Source organism: Alosa pseudoharengus, unplaced genomic scaffold (assembly GCF_046254945.1).
Source record: "Alosa pseudoharengus isolate Yale_2024_CS ecotype anadromous, Long Island Sound unplaced genomic scaffold, YU_APseudo_1.1 YU_APseudo_1.1_scf_2, whole genome shotgun sequence".
Lineage (NCBI taxonomy): Eukaryota > Metazoa > Chordata > Actinopteri > Clupeiformes > Clupeidae > Alosa > Alosa pseudoharengus.
Genome location: NW_027468663.1, coordinates 43,610,937 through 43,624,149, shown reverse-complemented (window position 1 = coordinate 43,624,149; position 13,213 = coordinate 43,610,937).

Here is a 13,213-nt window from a genome sequence, read left to right as displayed (position 1 = left end):
AAATAAAAAATAAAAATTGTGGGAGCCAAAATGGTCAACTTTATCACCCTTCTGTAAGGACAACATGGGGTGTAAACCCATTTTGTTTGTTTATGCCAATTTTTGTCACCCTGTAGACAACTTAAAACCCCGTAGAACCCCTTAGAACATGTCAGGAAGTTGAAAGAAATTAAAAGTATAAGTAACTAGGAGCTTGAATTGTCAGGTGTGTTAAGCACTACAAGACTAAAATTTGAGAACGATACAGATAAGATACTGAGGGAGAATATTAGGACCACAGCCTTTGACCCCATGACCTTGAGTACCTAATAGCTGATGTTCATTCTTACTACAGGACAGTATTAAAACTTGGATTTTACATGAGGATTTATGTAAGGAGTAACATCCGCTGAGGTGTCCTGATATGCAGAAATAATGGAGGAGACGGAGACAAAGACCTCCCGGAGCGGAATTCTCTCCCAAGTTAATTCATTCCATATATTGGGACACCTTATAGTTTGTTATTCTGTTTATCCTCCATGTTGCCAGTAGGCATGCATTTATAGCACAACAAGGGAAATGAAGTTTAGTTTAAAAAGAGGCCGACCTGTTCAATTTGTTGTACTACTTTCATTGGTTACGGAAAATGATGGTGCAGTTTGCTTTGTTACAGTTGATTCCACTGTTGCGAAGCCTGCTTGTCAGTTCAATCATTGTTTACACTGGGATGGTGATTACATTTTTTACCAGATCTACTTCATAGGTGCCCCAATGTACAAAATGAATAGCCCCCTGCCAGCCAATCAAAAATAGCATTTCTTATCTCTTGGGGATACATTTTCAATAATATGCCTTGTTAGTATACCATGATTATTGTGTGGGTATTTTTGTATTTCCAAATTACTAATTACTTTTTATGTATTTTAATTTTTCACTTGAGTATTTTATTTTGTTACACTTCATGAGCCAGTATTTGTAATTTGTAACAAAATAGTTTTTGATGTATTTGTGCCCACCTCTGGTCACAGACTCAGACAAAAACAGATCCTTAGATAAACAGGTTCCTTTATTGGTTCAGAGGATAATTCAGCCGAATGCAAAAGAATACTAAGGATTAAACACTCAAAAGATTCAGTCTTTCAAAAAGCTCAGAAGATAATTTCCAAGGAAATATGAACAAATTCTAACAAAAGAGCTCACGCAAACAGGAAGCGGCAGGAAACAGAGGAGCACAGCATAAGTCCTTGAGTCCAAGATTGACGAGGCCAGACACAGACTGGAGAATGCGGGAAACCTTTGTAGGAGAGTAAATGATGCGGTGATTGCTTGCAGGTGAGTAGAGCTAATAGGCAGGAGAGTGTGAGAGATTCCTGAGGGAGAGCCCGGTGCTGGTGTGACAATATGGGAAGCTAATATGAAGACTCATAATATTCTTATCCAATCTTATTTACTAAGACTTAATTATTTAATGGTCAAGGACGATAACAACATAGGTAAAGGTAATGGTTTATTTGAAAAAAAAATGTCCATGTGGCCAGTAGATTATTTAATATTATAAATACTTGTTAATAATGAGTAATTATTTTCATTTAATTATTTGTATTTTAAATGAGCTAGCCAATGCTAGCTAGAATGCACACTATAGCAAAACAAGTAGGCTAAGTGAAAGTCAAGCATTAAGCAATATCCGGCCTGGGAACGGATCCCAGCACCAACCTGTGGCCAAAAGAAGTACCCAGGACAAACATGTGATGGTCCAGGACAAACACTGATATGATGGCAAATGATTCATATTTCCAAATTTCACATGCAGAGGACATTTGATTATACAGTATTTACAGTAATTGTAATTGTTCTCATTCTATTATGTAGAGCTTGAATAACTGATTGCAAAACAATAGGAGTAAGCTAAACTAAAGCAGTAAAGCAACATCAAATTGTCAGACATGTGATGAATAAACACAGGTTTTCAAATCCGAGTGCAACTAGTATCCGGGTGCAAATAGACCCTCGGTTTAATTTTGTGTGAGCAAGGTGCAGAACCATGCATGACGGGGGGTTTTGCCATGTATTTTCTCCCAGTTGCACAGCTATGACATCACGACAGTGTGATTGGCCAAAACCTATGGTCAAATTAGATTAGATTAAACGTGTGAGGCCTTTTTTAACTAATGCACGTCCTTTGCCGAGAAAAGAGAAGTCCACTCTAAATATATGTCCATAAGTGTGCATGAATCATGAACTACTTAATAAATTGTGGCCCTGTTTTTGATGTATATTGTAATGGACTGCTCTCATCCAGCCAATAAAACATGCAAAAACAAGTTCATCGAAAATGTTCGTAATTAACACAAAAGACATGACTGGTTGAAAAATGATCTGTCTGGGCATGATCAGATTACAGTATGTCCAAAATTGAGAATACTGGAACAGGATGACAGGAAGCAAAACTGGAGTAAATCACACACTTGAATTCCATTGCAATGATTAGGACAATTAGTCAATTTCACTGGAACTGTTTGGTATCACCTTTGCCACAGTTGACACGGCTTGTCACAGCTGTTTCCGCTCACAGATAAAGGGCATTGGCCGGGAGCAGGGGACATCATTCCATGCATGTTGCTGTTTGCACACAGATTCCCTGACAAAAACTATTGATTGAACAAAGAAAACAATTATGAGGTCAGAAGATTAGACTTTGTTGATTTTGCATTCTGGTGCCCTCTATTGGTATTTCTTGGCTTGTGTGGAGATGAGTGCTGGTGAACGAATGACTAAACTACTAGTGCCTCAAGTTTACAGCTAAGTCTAAATAAGCAGATTTACTTGTTTGGTGAATTTAGGGTACAAGATGCATTGCAAACAGATATACAGCTACAACAAAACAAAACTAAAAATCTTTCCATTACAGTGAAAAAAGACATAGTAAACCAAAATCTTAAAATTGACATGTAGCCTAGGGAGACTCTTTTGCCTGTAATGTCCTGCCTTAAACAGTAACTACATCATTTTGATTGTATAGGCTCCTTATCTAATAATGTATAGGGGAATGTATAATAGCCTACTAGTAGTAATAGCCTAATAAATAAGATCTTTATCTCTCTGTGAATAGATTATTTTGTAGAAATATTTAATATATAAGAACATTTGCATGAGTGTCAGGGTATTTTCATAAATCGGTTAAGTCTGAGATTTTCTACCATATTATCCATGTGTTTTAATGTATTCTTCGTGTTAAAAAAGTATGAGAAGTGGACTTTTTTCCACTTGAACCCCTGCCCAATATGTCTGTGCACGTCCCTGCTCTTACCTCTCAGTTAATGGGGTGCTATCCACCCACCTCCAGACTCCTTCTGTGTCTGTGTCACTCAAGCCAATCCAAATCTCCTTCATGCCCTCCTTCATGTTGGCATTTAAGAATTCCTGTGGGAAAACATGTCATTTTCATTCACTGATGCACACACATAAGGCACCTCTATCTTCTCCTTGTCTCAGTTACCTGTTCCTCTTTGCTATTGATGATCACCAGGTCTCCATCTTTCTCTCTGCAGTATTGCCTGCTCTCATTCCAGGTCTTCTCTACAGCTGAGATAAAATAACAGCTAGAGCTGTGCTTCCACCAATTCTCTGGGCAGCAGTCTCTCTCTATGAAATGTATAACACAATATATATCTTTGTTGTTGTTTTTGTATTTACATACACGTACATGCATACTTACATTCATCAAATTGCATTTTCTTGGAGACAGGGTTTTACTCACCAAGCTTAGATACTATTTTTCAAAGCCTGTCATTCTCCTTGGTCAAGTTGTTGTGACTGATTAGTATCTGGCCCTTCTCATGCTTCAGTTTGTTAAAAGAGGATTCCAATAGCTCCATTTCTTGGCTGAGATTGTAGAAACTGTTTTCTAATTGGTTTCTAATGACTGCGTGTCTGACACTGAGATAGACAGTAGCAACTACGACTACACAGAGCAGTCCCAGACACATTGCCAGGGGAACACAGACATTTATCTTTGATGGTACATCTGCAAGACATAAAATATTGAGACTGAAATACTGATTGGATGCTGAGAAGATTAGAATTTGGGTAATAAAAGAGAGCTAAATAAGTTTATAGGATATATTGTACTACGTCACATCCTCTCTCAGGGTAATCCAACAGCCATATTTTTTTCTGCCGTCACTGTAAAACAAGAATTTAATTTCAAATTGGTGTGTCTTTTCTTACCTCTTTTGATTGCTACTGTTTTAAATTGTAAGGTCTCATAAACCGCTCCCTCATCTCTCTCACTCTCTTGGAGGCTGTGATAGGCATCTTCTGCGAGGTGTTCCATCATGGCATGCACTGTTCAGACATGTGATAATACTGTATGCTTCCTTTTCTGGTGTTCCATGTTGTTGCTAATCTTGTTATGTCAGGTGTGTGTGTGTGTGTTTGGTTTGTGGTTATATGGTGTCAGAACGTACGTGCAAGTAAGTAAAAGTATCACAGAGATGCTTTTTTATGTAGCCTAAAGGTGACAAACGTCTCATGTTTGATTCAGAGACTGTAGTGCTATCATTCCTTGTTTCATACAGTGGAAATGTTTTACAATGCACATTTAAGATGTTGAAAGGGGTTTAGGATATGCGTCAATGGGTCAGTAACAATGGATGAGGCATACATATTTGACTTTCATTCTTTGACTTTTGCCTTTTTTAACGCATATGGTAGCCTATTTAGAATTCATACAGAAAGTTTGCATGTCCTTGCCTAAAACTGCTGTATATAAAAAGAATTGACATTAAATAAAGTGTGTTGGTTCTTTGTAGGTAGGCTACTGCCAACTGCTGCCTACTGAACTCTCTTCAATAGTGGAGAAAAAAACAAGAACTAACATAATATGTATATTCTGAACTGGTTCACAAGCCCATCACATGTTACAGTATGTTAAAGGAATTATCCGGAGTAAAATGCACTTTAGATCGATTTACGGATGATTGGTGGTACATTCGTTGAGTTGACATCAAAATCATGTCATTCGGATGTGTTTTGAGAAAGTTCGATTGTACCGTTTTCAGTCACACAACTCGTAGCCTGGAAGTGAGCAGGGCATTTCAATTTCGCCACTACAAAACGCTATTTTTATACCTCTTCTACAGTTCCAAACAACATAACACTTACGTGGTAGTGAGTAGAGGGTCCCTAAAGCCAAACCGAAGTATCCCGAGGTCTTTATATGGTCGAATAGAGAGTCCAGAATGAATTTCATCAAGCCAGTACCTTTCCGGAAATTCACAATTTCGTCGCCGTTTAAAAAAAAAAAAAAAACGTAGTCCAGTATTTCTTTCGAAATTGAAATGAAGTTGTATGGACTGGACTATGTTTTTTTTTTTTTAAACGGCGACGAAATTGTGAATTTCCAGAGCGTGTTACAACACACTCAGCAATAAGACTCCTACAGCAAAGATGACAACATTTCCGGAAAGGTACTGGCTTGATGAAATTCATTCTGGACTCTCTATTCGACCACATAAAGACCTCGGGATACTTCGGTTTGGCTTTAGGGACCCTCTACTCACTACCACGTAAGTGTTATGTTGTTTGGAACTGTAGAAGAGGTATAAAAATAGCGTTTTGTAGCGGCGAAATTGAAATGCCCTGCTCACTTCCAGGCTACGAGTTGTGTGACTGAAAACGGTACAATCGAACTTTCTCAAAACACATCCGAATGACATGATTTTGATGTCAACTCAACGTATGTACCCCCAATCATCCGTAAATCGATCTAAAGTGCATTTTACTCCGGATAATTCCTTTAACAGTAGGGCTGTCAATTTTTTGACCGCTGAAATTCTATAGTTAATCGTGATTAATCACATATTTTATTGCATGATTGAAATTATATTATTTTGCGTTTTAGAACTTTACAGAAGTCCATATGAACAATGTAAAGCTATCTTACCAGTGTATCTTAATTGGGAATCAAATGAATGCAAAGAAGTTAATTTATCAACTTAATTTTAAGACTTATTTGATTAGTATTTCAAATGAAATTTCAAAAGATGTGCATCAGGCCTGAGGCAAGACAATGTCTTCTTCAGAAATTTCTTTTTGCTTGATTGTTTTAAAGTAAAATGCTCCATTCAGAAGCCTATAGGAAGTGTCTGTGGCAGTTTGAGTACAAGAAAGGGTGTATTAAAGGGTCAAAATATAGCAGCCAAAGAGAATCATTAATAACAATGATGGTGTAAAATAAAAGTCTTTGGCAGCATGTGATTAATGCGATTAAAAAAAACATGTTATACTTGGTCCTTAATCACATTCAGATTCAGATTTGGAGGGACAAAATGTTAATTAGGGATGTCAAACATAAGGTCCAGGGGCCAGATAAGGACCACCAGCATGTTTCATACAACCCCCCAGATGTTTTGGGTAGGTAGGGAAAATTATAATTAAAAAAAGATCCATCTACATCCAGTTGTCTTCAACAATGTGCAATAAGCAATATATCTATGATATGATAAATTGATTAAACCTAGCACTATAAGCCAAGGAAGAGGCTGGGAAAAATGACATGGAAGTAGGGTATTTCAAGAGAGAATGCCAACAGTGATTTGTACTTGTTTTGATTTGTACTCGTTTGCTTATAAGCGGGTATAGGTCTCATTCCAACAAATCCAGCCCGCTGCCTAATGAGTTTGGCACCCTGGTGTTAATACTACACAACATATAATTTCTACAATTTGGGATTTTGATCATATTGCAATGTGCATTGTGACACACATATTTTGTGTTCAATTATCATCATAATAATAATTTGATATTTATTATCATTTGAGGGGTTAATTGAAGGAATTTGATCAAATCATTATAATCAATATTCTTTAGCTTTAGTTAATGGGTTGTTGTGGTGTACTTTCACAAATCCAGTTGATTGCATAATTGAAGCACAAAACATCTCCATGAAACTCATCAGTGTTCATTATTTGGTTATCCATATCTCCAGTACCTGAAAGGAGATATTTAAAAAAACAACTGTCACACTGCAACACATTCAGTGCACAGGAGATAATAAACACAGCCTTGCCTCATTTATCTTATTTAATTCAGACAGATAATCTATTTTGATATCTTCCAGTCACTGTCAAACAGAAATCACTATGGAAACAATATCTGGTAGTGCTTAAAACCCTAAAGAGATAAGTATAAGTATATACAGTATACTCTTTTGATCCCGTGAAGGAAATTTGGTCTCTACATGTATCCCAATCCTTAGTGAAACACACACAGCACACAGTGAGGTGAAGCACACACTAACCCGGAGCAGTGAGCTGCCTGCTACAGCGGCGCTTGGGGAGCAGTGAGGGGTTAGGTGCCTTGCTCAAGGGCACTTCAGCCGTGGATGTGGCCATAGGAGAGCAGTGCTTAACCTGTTGAGGAGTGAATTCTTTAAGACAATGCCATTCCCCAGAGAGTGAATTATTTTCCTGGCTCCTTCTAGAATTCTACGCGAACGTTCTATAGTTTCAGTGTTCTTAAAATTGTTTAATGGCAGAAAACAGAGCCATATAAAGGTGATGCAAATAACATTTCCATAATCATGAAATATTGCAATTCATGCAAAGATGGACATTGTAATTCAACTAACACCCAGGCAAAAGCCATAAGGACACTTCAAGCAGATATTAAGTTCCTGGAAGCATGTGATAGCATATAATTCCATCACGTTGACAGCAGGAAATTAAATATAATGTGATGGCAATGAGATATATGAGGACAAGTTATGGTGAAGTCATCAGAGGCCCAGAGTCTCCAGCTGCACCTGACATCCCAGCAGAGCATTTCCAGCCTGCACACACTGAGACACACAGTCCACTGCAACACAAGAAACACATGTGATCAGAAACACACACACACACACACACACACACATATTTAAACTGACAGTGACTGTGAGGGGGGCAGTTTACCTTTCTGAGCTTGAATCCAGGATGCTGCCTTCATGGCTACAAACTGCCATTCATCCCGGGCTTCCAGGCGGAAACCATAGAGCCAAATCAGAGTCAGAACTGTAGCCCACACAGCCTTGTCTGCCTAAACACAAACAAAGCAAATACATATTTCCTCAGTGCACTCTGGAAAACTCCACCCAAAGATCACACCAAATCAGCCTTATTACAGCGCCGGATAAGACAGACCCGTATCTTCCTGGGAATAAGAGTAGTTCCCTTTCCCTTAGCTTAGTATACAAATGATGATCCTTCTCACCAATTAAACATGCAATTTCTTTCTGTTTGCACCCACCCACATTGAATTTTAACTTCAATCAATGTAATCAGATGAGTCAGAAAGATCCATTTTGTTGGTTCAACCATTGGGCTTACAGATGTAATATTTCTTTTGTTGCTACTTTTTTGGTACTTTGATAGTTTGAATGTTTTTCTTAAAGATGCTACTAACTAAAAGACAAGGGTCCAAAATCTAATAACCCAAATATAAGATTTGCATATGATGTATAGGCCTACTTCTCATGTTCCTTTAGTGCACCTGGCGCAAGGTGACCCATAGCGCGACGCAAGGCTTATTCTTATCTTACACTCAATAAAGTGAGGAATTTTTCGCGATGCGCTCCACTTTCATTAAACCTTGCGCCCTGGGGTGTGGCAATAAGGTGTGGTCTGGTGCATGATCCAAAAATCGCTACAGTATCTTACAACCTCTAAAAAAAACATTACGCCACTGACCAAGAAAAGTGGTCTATAGTGAAAGGCGCATATAAAGTACAGCTGAAGATGCACTGTCAGGAGATAAATATCCTTAGGTTTTTTATTCAGTCATTCGAACATTACTGCGGTAAGTGTTGCTTGTTTCAGATGGTATCCCCTTGTCAGTCATAGTGAAAGTAATTAACTGCGTAAAACTGTTAAAGGTAGTTTCACTTTGTTTCACTGTAGTTTCACTACAGTGCAGATGCATGTAGGCTATACTCTGCTAGTCACAATCAGGTTTTAGTAAAGCAAGGGTTAGTGTAATCCCTGTTCGCGCCAAATGCGCCGCTGACTAGTGATGGGGACGAGACCGCCTATGCCGAGTCCAAGTCAAGACCGAGTCTTTGAAGGGTCGAGACCGAGTCGAGACCGAGTCTGTTGGATTTCAAATACAGTCGAGTCCGAGTCAAGACCGAGTCTTTGAAGGGTCGAGACCGTGTCGAGACCGAGTCTGTTGGTTTTCAAATACAGTCGAGTCCGAGTCAAGACCGAGTCTTTGAGGAAGCAAGTCCGAGTCAAGACCAAGACCATAAAAAAATTTCAGTTTTCATATTCATAATTTAATATCACCCCAGGAAATAATCAACCATTAGGCCTACAGACTAAGCTAGATTGGGAATTGTTTAGAGGAGCAGTCTTAACGTCTTAATATGGACTATGCTGACCTACAGACACTCACCGGCAGCAGAGCCATAGAGATAAATAAACGGCTCTGATGGCAGTATCTTTGCATTGCACCATGGGATGCCATTTTCAAATAATGCCGGTCAACATTGCATTTTATTATTATTGTTGTTATGTGTTGTGTGTTTTTTTTATATGAACATAAAAAAGGCGTTGGTCTCGAAGACTCGGTCTGAAATTACGAGTCCTTCTCCTCCCACTGTGGTCCGAGACCGAGTCAAGACCGAGTCTTTGAAGTAACGAGTCCGAGACGAGAGTACTACATCACTACCGCTGACTATCAAAATACCCATGCGCTGTTTGAAGTTGAAGTTGAAGTTTGAAGACAGGCCACGCCATTAATGTCTAGTCTATAAACATTGCTCCTCTGACCATCCGTTTCTGAAATTAGGGCCCTATGTGTTTGAATTTCCCTTTTAAGGCACATTTCAAAACATTGTAAACAATTATTAGCATCCGTATGAATTATATCATCATCTTATTGTCACTGCAGGTTACAGTGTTAGTACGTAATTAAGTAATGTTCAAATTTTACTAGTTATTGCTATTGTCCTTAATGTAGTCTTACCAACATTTGTATTGTTTTTATTTATATATATAAGTATAAGTATATCCCATGAGGGAAATTTGGTCTCTGCATTTAAGTATAAGTATAAGTATAAGTATAAGTATAAGTATAAGTGTAAGTATATATACTCTTTTGATCCCGTGAGGGAAATTTGGTCTCTGCATTTATCCCAATCCGTGAATTAGTGAAACACACTCAGCACACAGTGAACACTCAGTGAGGTGAAGCACACACTAATCCCGGCGCAGTGAGCTGCCTGCTACAACATTTGTATGTCACTTTGGACAAAAGCGTCTGCCAAATCCCATAACCATAACCATAAACACACCCACACACACATAAGCAAACCCTCACACACACATATGCAGGCAGGCAAGCACGCACGCACACACACACACACACACACACACACACACACACACACACACACACACACACACACAAACACCATTACCCCCACACACACACTCACAAGCGGACCCACACACACACAGAAGCACACATATACATATGCACACACTCATTTACATACACAAAAGTAGGAAATGGAGTAGGAGATGGAGACAAATTGACAAGCGTGATTTATTTTTGCGGAGAGAATGTGCAGGATTGGGCGGCAGTCATATTTTGTACCGCTCTGCGGTACATATAGTTTTTTATGAATTGCCACTGCATAGCCTACCCGTGTGGGTTGGCGTGTGGGTTGGCATGTTGGTTGGCGTGTGTAGTCAGACATGATAATCATCCAAACATCTTGCATTCCCTTGACTTTCTACCCATGTGCATTGACTCAGTGCTGCTAAAGCTCCGCTTCTCTGGTGTTGCTGCGCTGTGCTGCGTGAGAGGGGGAGTGCTACAGAGGTTAGAGTGGAAAAAGCCAATGTGTGCTTCTTTTGCCAATATCTTTTGCATTTCTTATCCAAACAATCTTCTTATCTTGGCACTGCACTCGCTTGTGTCTGTAGCAAGACACCTGTTTGAAATCAGTTGGACAAATGATTCGAGAGATATGCGAATAACACACACACACAGATTAGATTAGATTCACACACACAGACAGACAGACGTTAGATTCCTTCATTAGTCGACTGTTGAATAAGTGGACAGTGTTTGAGAGCAACAGCATTTCTCGAGACATGCCATGAACCTGCAAACAGTCAACAGATCAACTATGCTGACCTGCCTGTTACATCTCATAGCCTAAATACTGTATCAGAGATGTACTCAAAAAGTCGCAACTGAACTTGTCAAGTTGTACAAAGTGGAGCCAAGTCTCTGTCATTGTGCATGCCCAGATTGCTTGATATTGCAGTGTGTAACGCTGTTGATCAGGAAGGATCGTGACCCTTTTAGTTGGTTTTTAACAACTGGGTACCATGCGCTAAATGGTGATATATTGAGTCTTGACATCAAGGGGCATTGTCATTGTGTTGCTTTAGGTGATACACGAGGCAACTTTTTGAGCAATGTTGCTGGGCAACACCAACCATGTTTTCCGATTGGATGAATAAAGTTTTCAAGAAACTGATGATTAAAGTTTTCAAGAAACTTGAGGTTGGTGTGAGAGGTATTGTGTGTGAGAGCAACCTACACATTACTCATATGGGATCTTGAGCAAGGCACTTAACCCAAAGTTGCTCAAAGACAAAGGCCCTTATATAATTATGTAATAAAATGTACATATGGCCGCTTTGGATAGAAGTGTCTGCTAAAGGTAATGTAATGTAACAACAAGTCTGGGAAATTACTTAGTCAGCACCAGAGGTTACATTCATTGTTGTGCACTTTTATGATATCATCATGTTTTACCAAATATATTTGGCAGTATTTTTAAACTAGACAAATACACACCTATAAAGTATTTTGACACAAATACAAAGCAATTTCCTTCAACCCAATAAAATACAAATTCCGAAATACTATTTTGTATTTTAAATGAAAGATGAAAAACATATCCACATGCAATGACTTTGAATATTTTTTTTTAAAAGTGAAATTAATAAATTAGACTAAATATATCTTCTCAATTACTAACCAATATCTGGAACGACCAACTACAAAGAGAGCGGATGTCAGAATTTAGATTGACTCTTAAAAAAAGAAAAGTATAACATTTCAACTCTTTTCTTCCTTTTTTTCATTTTTTTTCCTTATTGTCTCTTTCTAAGTTTCTGGTCCAACCCAAAAACAAATACAAGGATGATCATAATAAAGTTACAAGGTGCGACACGCACTCCCATCTCCCAAGCCCCGCAAACCCCCCACCCCGGCCCTCTAGGGAATAAGCTGTTTTACAAGCCTTTACAAGTCCTGCTCAGGGTGCGGCAGAAGTGCCTTTCGCCCTACGAAGAGTTTGTGTCCCATCAAAAGGATTTTGGAAACATTATTTTAAGCAGTGGTGGGCATTACACTTCTACATTTACTCAATTACTGTACTTAAGTCGCTTTTTCATGTATCTGTACTTTAGTTGAGTATTTCAAGTTTGTTAATTTTTTTTTACTTTTACTCCAGCATATTACTAGGCCAAATATCTTACTTTCACTACATTTTGTGCCAGCTGAAGTTGCCTACAGCTGAAGTTCCTTTTGTCCAAATGTGTACTTACATCTGTATTTTCTATTAAGCGAGCTAGGCTTTAAATAATGGTGTTGCCTAAGCTATGTTATTGTTATAGCCTATCCACTATTTACTGTACCTTGTTGACCATAACATGTTACCATACTATGACGCCATCGAGCAAATGATGATAGACAATGATAGACAATGATAGATAGATATACAATGATAAACAAAGATAGACAATCTGACACTATCAAACACAAAAGGGAACGTCTTGATTTGGTCCGAAAGTGTAAAGCATTCAACAAAGCAAAAAGTGGTTACTTTGAAGTAGCCTATCTAAGATATCACATTAGTTTGTTTTTAGTTCTTTCTACATACAATTCTTAGTTGATTTTGTCCTGGAATAAAAGAGAAAGGCTCAAACAATGCCTATGTAGGCCTATATGCCGAATCATTTCAACAATAGTAAACATAGTAAATGCAACTGTATTAGTCATAGGCCTAATACATTTCAGGACTTTTACTTTCGATAGGCCTACTAAAGGCCTACATTTGAAGGCAAGTACTTTTGTACTTCTACTCAAGTGGAAATGTAAAAGGAGGACTTCTACTATTACTGCATTTATCTACATTTAACCATGTGTATCCTACTTTCACTCAAGTAGG